The following is a 6,265-nucleotide window of genomic DNA, read 5'->3' on the forward strand; positions in this document are numbered from 1 at the left end:
TATAGCAGTGTTTTCTGACAGCGGCAGCACAGACCCTACAATGTAAGAGTCAAAAGCCATTCATGAAGACTTCCTCACTCTCACCGAGACCTGCATCACACCTGAGAACACATCCACCCCAGCCGCTCTCTCCTCCGCCTTCTCCTTCAGCCACACACCCAGGCCCACGGGTAGGAGTGGTGGCACACGTTTACTCATTTCACCCAAATGGAGCTTTTCTCTCTACCCTCTTTCACCGTCCACCCCACTGTCTTCCGATTCCATGGTGTAACAGTTACTGTTTTATAATATCGTTGTCCAATTTCCCTGAAAATGGCCCTCTGCTCATCCTCCTTGGTGACTTCAACATCCAGACAGAGAAGACATCTGACCTTTTACACCTACTTTCTTCCTTCGTTTCGCTGCCTCACTTTCTTATTGTACCACCAGGTCTGGGTTTGTTGCACTTGGTGAAGGTTGTCTTTCACCAGGTTGATCATTTTTTCCACTTTCTCCCTCATGGTGATGGCATAGATGAGAATGTCGGTGGTGGTAGGCTTTGGTGACTCCCAGGTAACTCTGAGCAGATCGAGAGGGCACCTTACCTGTCTACCAAACGAAGGTTCTTTTATGACTTTATTATGAGTTAACAGAAAAAGTGATCAAATCTGCTGGGTCAAAAATATACATACAGCAATGCTAATATTTGGTTACATGTCCCATGGCCATTTTCAATTAGGCGCTTTTTGTAGCCATCCACAAGCTTCTGGCAAGCTTCTCATTGAATCTTTGACCACTCCTCTTGGCAGAATTGGTGCAGTTCAGTTAAATTGGATGGCTTTCTGACATGGACTTGTTTCTCCAGCATTTTTCACACGTTATCAATGGGATTTAAGTCAGGACTTTGGGAAGGACATTCTAAAACTCTAATTCTAGCCTGATTTAGCCATTCTATTACCACCTTTGAACACCCAACTGCTCCCAAGACCCAACCTTCGGGCTGATGATTTTAGGTTATCTTGAAGAATTTGAAGGTAATCCTCCTCCTTCATTATCCCATTTACTCTCTGTAAAGCACCAGTTCCATTGGCAGCAAAACAGCCCCACAGCATTATACTACCACCACCGTGCTTGACGGTAGGTATGGTGTTCTTGGGGTTAAAGGCCTCACCTTTTCTCCTCCACACATATTGCTGGGCATTGTGGCCAAACAGCTCGATTTTTGTTTTGTCTGCCCACAGAACTCAAGAAGGTCTTATCTTTGTCCATGTGATCAGCAGCAAACTTCAGTCGAGCCTTAAGGTGCCGCTTTTGGAGCAAGGGCTTCCTTCTTGCACGGCAGCTTCTCAGTCAATGGAGATGCAAAACACGCTTGACTGTGGACCCTAACACCTGTGTTCCAGCACCTTCTGATTCTTGGCAGGTCTGCTTTTTGGTGGTTCTCGGTTGACTCAATTTTCTCTCAGCAGCAGGTGATAGCTTGCATTTTCTTCCTGATTGTGGCAGTGACAAAACAGTGCCATGCACTGCAGTGCCATACTTACAATTGTTTGCACTGTTGCTCTTGGGGCCTGCAGCCGATTTGAAATGGCTCCAAGTGACTTTCCTGACTTGTTCAAGTCAATGATTCACTTTTTCAGATCTATGCTGAGCTCCTTTGACTTTCTCATTGTAGCGTTTGTCGGCATTTGTATCCAATGAGCCCTATTTTTCAATGGCCTCAGAGAAGTCACCAGCTGTAGTCACTCACAAGAAGTTAAGAGGCCATGCTATGAAGCTCATTTCATTGACACAACTTTCTAAGTCACCAAAATTACTAATTCATGTTGCTGTATGTACAGTGCATCCGGAAAGTATTCACAGCGCTTCACTTTTTCCACATTTTGTTGTTACAGCCTTATTCCAAAATTGATTTAAATTCATTATTTTCCTCAACATTCTACAGACAACAACCCATAAGACTGTAAAGCCCTCTGAGGCAAATTTGTAATTTGCGATAATGGGCTATACAAAATAAAATGACTTGACTTGACTTGAAATGACAAAGTGAAAACTATTTTTTGCAATTTTTTGCAAATCTGTTAAAAAATAAAGAACGAAAACATAACATGCACATAAGTATTCACAGCGCTGTGAATACTTTCCGAATGCACTGTATATTATTGACCCAGCAGATTTGATCACTTTTTCTGTTAACCCATAATAAAGTCATAAAAGAACCAAACTTCATGAATGGTTTTTCTGACAAAGAAGTATCTGTTCCAATCACTCTCAGAAAAATCAGACTTGTAGAAATAACAGGAAACTCAAGAGAGCGATGACATTATGTTCTTTACAAGTGTATGTACACTTTTGAACACAAGTGTACATTGTTTTATAATTGTGATGTAACAAGATTGATACTCTTAGTGTTTGTTTGGGCACCCCTGATCATTTTCAAGATTTTCCTTTATGTATCGTTGGTTGTTCGGAACAGCAATTTCAATTAAATATACCATATAGCAGACAAACACAGTGATATTTAAGAAGTGAAATGAGGTTTCTAGGATTTACAGAAAGTGTGCAATAATTACTTAAACAAAAGTAGGCAGGTGCATAAATTTGGGCACCCCAACAGAAAAATTCAAAATCAGTATTTAGTACATCCTCCTTTTGCAGAAATAACAGCCTCTAAACGCTTCCTACAGCTTCCAATGAGGGTCTGGATTCTGGTTGAAGGTATTTTTGACCATTCTTCTTTACAAAACATCTCCAGTTCAGTCAGGTTTGATGGTTTCCGAGCATGGACAGCCCGCTTTAAAACAGACCACAGATTTTCAATGATATTCAGGTCTGGGGACTGAGATGGCCATTCCAGAACATTGTCCTCTGCATCAGGAATCAGGAAACATTTATTGCCAAAATATGTCAAACATACAAGGAATTTGTCTTGGTGGTTGGTGCGTGGCAGTAGACAGTGTAACAATAGACAGGACAGCAGTGCACAAGTAATAAAATAAAATGAAATGCTAATGCAATGGGTTAGTAGAATAAGGCTATGGGTTAGTATAAAATAAGAGAATAAAGTTAAAGTTAAAAATTAAAAATAATTAGTTACAAAATACTAAAAAAATAAAGTGCGGGCCAGCTGCCTTATGGGGATTTTGTCTCTTAAAGAGCCGGTTAACGTCTCTCCAGAATAGAGAGAGTCGTTGCTGGTGGGGGAGGGGAAGGTGATAAAGATACAGAGGCGTGAGCCCCTGGTGGGCTGGGGGAGGGAGGTTCAGGGGGACTGGGGCAGGTTGGTGGAGCTGCGGGGGATGGGATCAGGACATTGTCTTTCGAATCTGCAGTAGAACTCGTTCAGCTCGTCTGCCAGGCGGAGGTCATTCGTGGAGTGTTTTTTTTTTTGGCTGAAACAATCCCAGTCTGTGCAGTCAAAGCACGCCTGAAGATCCTCCAGCGCCTCACTGGTCCAGTTCTTGAATTCCCTCACCCCAGGTTTGCAGAGCTTTAGTTTCTGCCTGTATGCAGGAATCAGATGGACCATGACGTGGTCAGAGTGTCCCAGTGCAGCACGAGGGACAGTGCAGCACGAGGGACTGGTGTAACAGTCAGTGTGTTTACATGATGGTATAATTCAAATATTTGCTTAGTCGGACAATGCTATCTTTCGGGGGGAGGTGCTATTATCCCAATATACATGGAAGTGAATAAATCGAATCATTGGCCGAAAGCATGTGATATCCGATACGATAGGTGGCGCTGTTTTCATTACAACTAGTTGTCATACAGCCATTTCCGCTTGACCTCTTCACCACTACCAACAACATCAACATTACGAGAAAGATGGCGAACAGAGAGCAAGGTGAAGCTACATCCCTCTACTACTTTAGCATGATGTTAATAGGAGTACAGCGAATGCGAATGGCGCTATTGGCTGATTTGATAACGGAGAGAAGACGCCGTCGCCGAAGGTACATGGAGAATTTAATTCTGACCAACAATATATTGTTGAACTCTGCCATTGTACCGCAAATGTCTCGAAGACCACTCTGGATGAAGAGCAGAAACAAAGTCTTCTGGGAGAGAGATGTTTTGACCATATTTGATGACGAGGACTGGAAAGCAAACTTTCGCATGACTCGAGGATCTTTCCACAAGTTGTGTGGAATTATGGAAGGAGTCATGAAGCCCGCGGAGGTGACTGTTCGAGCACCAATACCGCCGTCCTCCAAGGCGTAGTGGACGACATGTATCGGTAAGTTTGGGCAAAATACATTTAGTTGTCTGCACTGTGCAACGTGAATGCTTACTAACTGATATGTTCAATTCACCACGACCTCAGGCCTGCGTGTGCGTATTCACGTGTGTGTTACAGTGTCGTGTGTGCCATTAAAACCTGACAAATTGTTCTCTTTAAGCTTCTGGAGCATCAGCTGTAAGATGACTGGGTGTGCTCATGACGCTAACGTGCTGAGGCAATCAAGTTGTTCGGCCAGGCACACCTGTTACCAAAAGTAAGTCGTACTCTGAAGACATATTAATGTATGGATAAAATCAATAAGATCAATAAATAGTGGAGATACCACCAAGCTATTGAGATTTCTAAGTATGTTACAAGCTTAAAGTAGTATGATGTTTTATAGAGGCTTTATTATGTGTTTATGTGTTATGTTTTATTTATGCTGGGCCATTTAGTAAGCAAGTACAACACTGGTAACCATTTCTGTTTCTCCTCCCAGGAACCAAGAGAAATCGATGGCGTCTCAATCGGTCACTTCATATTGGGAGATCCAGCGTATCCTCTCATGGACTGGATCATGAAAGGCTACACCCATTCCCCAAACATCACCCCTGATCAAGAGTCCCTCATTGTCGTCTACTTAAGCTCTACAAGGACCACGGTGGGGATTGCGTTTGGGAGACTGAAGTCACGCTGGAGAGTTTTGATGAAGCGTAGTGACTTCCACTTTACATTCACCCCTAAAGTGATTGCTACCTGTTGTGCATTGCACAATTTCTGTGAGAATGAGAAGGAAGTTGTGAATCCCAACTGGTCAGTGGAAGCGGCTACACTTGCATCGAACCTGCCACAGCCAGGTGGTCGTGCCAACAATCACGCAAACGATACAAGAGCCGCCCGCCCTCACAGATTACCTGAGTACAAACTTCCCCCTGCGCAGACCATACCTTTAGACGTCTTCATTACATAATTGCCAGTTTGTCATAGGTTTGTAAATACAATTCTTGTACGGTTCATGCGTGTTTCATTCCACAAATAAAGAAACTCACAGTTTTAGTTAGGTGCTTTATTTATAAGAAAATATTAAGAAAAGTAAAACAAGATATAAAAGCACAGTATAAAAGTATAAAAGGTAAAACCTTGAATGCCACAAAAAAACAAATATTTCTATATATAAATTCTGATTGTGTGTGTATATATATATATATATATCCATAACCATAATACGCATTTTGCGGTGGTTGATGTTGTGCTGGTGGTGAGAATGTGTTTGGTTGAGGTTGAATGTTATCCATTCTCTGCATTAGCTTCTCAACCATACTGTCAGTGCGGAGGATGCTGGCGATCAACCGTTCCTCCCGGGCCTCACTTATTGCCATGTCCTCCTTCCATTGTTGAGTCATGACTTGCATCTGGTTTACGAGCACATCGACGTCTCTCATTTGCCTTGTTTGCTGGGTCCTTGTTCCTTTAAGAAATGGCAGGTATAAAGTCAGTTGTATCCCTACCGATTAGGCATGTGGTAGTAACCATCTTGACATCCAGGTGTTTGTTAGACTACACAGGATGAGTGAAAGCATGGCATGAAGATTCTTTGTGATGCCCATATGTTGATGCACTTATAATATTGCAAAACTTGCAGGTAGATCATCGGTAATTGTAGCACGCAGTGGAGTAGTTGAAGGTGGTGGAGTGCAAGCTAGAGTCGACCTAACTGAGGAGGTAGCACGCAGTGGAGTAGAAGGTGGTGGAGTTGACGTAGGTGAGGAGGTTCCAGATGAGCCTCTGAGCAGCGTCTCTTCTGGGTCCATTGTAGTATCTATAAGATGGTAGAGCACAAATAATAATAAAACGTTATTTATATAGCACCTTTCATGCAAAAGAATGCAGCTCAAAGTGCTTTACAGCAAATACGTGCGTAATTACGTGCGCAAAAACGTGCACAAAGAAATTACATGCACATAAAAATAGACAACATAAAAACTCAACTATAGTGCAAAAATAAATGTAGAAAGTACAGTTTATGTAATGTACCCTTTATTATGTTTGTAACTAGCTTTC

General features: G+C 42.4%; 1 long non-coding RNA gene across 1 annotated transcript; it reads left to right on the forward strand.

Moving 5' to 3' along the window:
- The first annotated feature begins 3,314 nt into the window (after window positions 1–3,314).
- Window positions 3,315–5,260, forward strand: LOC144388965 (uncharacterized). Its single transcript, XR_013453237.1, has 3 exons — window positions 3,315–4,219; window positions 4,383–4,478; window positions 4,704–5,260. It is a non-coding gene; the product is annotated as an uncharacterized LOC144388965 (long non-coding RNA).
- Window positions 5,261–6,265: the final 1,005 nt, after the last annotated feature.

Source organism: Gasterosteus aculeatus, chromosome 17, assembly GCF_964276395.1.
Source record: "Gasterosteus aculeatus chromosome 17, fGasAcu3.hap1.1, whole genome shotgun sequence".
Classification (NCBI taxonomy): Eukaryota; Metazoa; Chordata; class Actinopteri; order Perciformes; family Gasterosteidae; genus Gasterosteus; species Gasterosteus aculeatus.